The 1,933-nt window shown below is 41.7% G+C and overlaps 1 pseudogene; it reads left to right on the top strand.

Annotated features, from left to right (window-relative positions):
* The first annotated feature begins 442 nt into the window (after nucleotides 1-442).
* Nucleotides 443-838, top strand: LOC108589256 (large ribosomal subunit protein eL33 pseudogene; annotated as a pseudogene).
* Nucleotides 839-1,933: the final 1,095 nt, after the last annotated feature.

Genomic DNA, 1,933 nt, shown 5'->3' with positions numbered 1-1,933 from the left:
TAAGAACTAAAACTATAAAATGACCAGAAGCAAACATAGGAGAAATTCTTTGTGATCTTGGATTTGGCAAAGATTTCCTAAATAGTAGACAAAAAGCACAAGCTATAAAGATAAATATCAATACCTTAATCTAAAAATCTTCATCAGGATTTAAAACTTTTGTGGGCTGGGTACAGTGGTTCATGCCTGTAATGCCAGCACTTTGGAAGGCCAAGGTGGGTGGATCATTTAGGATCAGAAGTTCAAGACCAGCCTGGCCAACATGGTGAAACTCCATCTCTAATAAAAATACAAAAATTAGCTGGGCGTGGTGGTGCACACCTGTAGTCCCAGCTACTCAGGAAGCTGAGGCACGAGAATCACAGGAACCCTGGAGCCAAGAGCATGCTACTGCACTCCAGCCTGGGCAAAAGAGTGAGGCCCATCTCAAAAAAAAATAAAAATGGTTTCCTGCCATCTTGGATCCTGTGGAGGCCTGCTGGGAACAGGACTTCTAAAAGGAAATACGTCCGGAAGACTGTGGGCCAAGGCCATTTTTGCTGGCTATAAGCAGGGTTTCTGGAAGCAAAGGGAGCACACAGCTCTTCTTAAAGTTGAAGGTGTTCATGCCCATGATGAAGGAGAACTTTATTTGGGCAAGAGATGCACTTATGTATACAAAGCAAAGAACAACACAGTGACCCCTGTCGGCAAACAAAACCAAACCAGAGTAATCTGGGGAGAGGTAACTCAGGCCCACAGAAACAGTGGCATGGTTGGTGCAGAGTTCTGAAGGAATCTTCCTGCTAAGGCTATTGGACACAGAATCCAAGTGATGCTCTACTCCTCAAGGATTTAAACTAATGAAAAGCCAATAAACAGACATGAATTTGTGCTCTTGTAAAAAATGAATAAAATAAAAATTAAAAAGATTTAAAACTTTTGTGCTTCAAATGCACTGCTACAAAAATGAAGAAGTATGGGTCAGGTGCTGTGGCTCACACCTGTAGTGTCAGCACTATGGGAGGCCAAGGTCGGTTGATCACTTGAGGTCAGGAGTTCAAGGCCAACCTGGTCAATATGGTGAAACCCCATCTCTACCAAAAATACAAAAATTAGCGAGGTGTGGTGGTGGGCACCTGTAATCCCACCTACTCGGGGGGCTGAGGCATGAGAATGGCTTGAACCCAGGAGGCAGAGGTTGCAGTGAGCTGAGATGGCACCACTGCACTGGGCACCTAGGCAACAGAGTGAGACTGTCTCAAAAAAACAAAAATAAACGCAAAAAAAAGGGGGCAAATAACTTGAAGAGACACTTCACCAAACAAGATGTTTGGATGGCAAGTAAGCATATGAAAAGATGCTCAACATCATTAGTCATTAGAAAAATGCAAATTGAAATGACAATGAGATACTACTACACACCCACTAGAATGGCTAAAATTAAAAAGACTGATAATACCTAGTGTTGACAAGGACATGGAGCAGCTGCAACTCTCATAAACAGCTGGCAGGGATAGAAAATGGTTCAACCACTTTGGAAAACAGTTGGCAGTTTCTTTAAACATTGAACATATGCCAGTCATTCAACTTCTAGGTACTCAGCCAAGAGAAATAAAAGCACATATTCACACAAACACTTGTACATGAACGTTCATAGCAGTTTATTTGTAATAGCCCCCAAACTAGAAACAACTCGAAGTCCATTGACGAATGGGTAAACAAACCGTAGTACAGTCATATAATGGAATACTACTTAGCAATAGAAAGGTACAAACTGTTTATACAATGACATAGATGAGCCTTAAAACAATGGCACTGAGTGAAAGAAGACAGACCCAAAAAAAGTGCATGTACCGTATGATTCTACATGCATACGATTTTAGAAAATGTGAACTAATATATAGTGACTGACAGAGAGTCAGTGGTTGGCTAGGAGTAGGACAGGAGAGCA

The sequence above is a fragment of the Callithrix jacchus genome, chromosome 20 (genome assembly GCF_049354715.1).
Source record: "Callithrix jacchus isolate 240 chromosome 20, calJac240_pri, whole genome shotgun sequence".
NCBI classification, from domain to species: Eukaryota; Metazoa; Chordata; class Mammalia; order Primates; family Cebidae; genus Callithrix; species Callithrix jacchus.
Note: the sequence above shows the minus strand (reverse complement) of the source record. Positions and strands in the feature narration are given on the sequence as shown.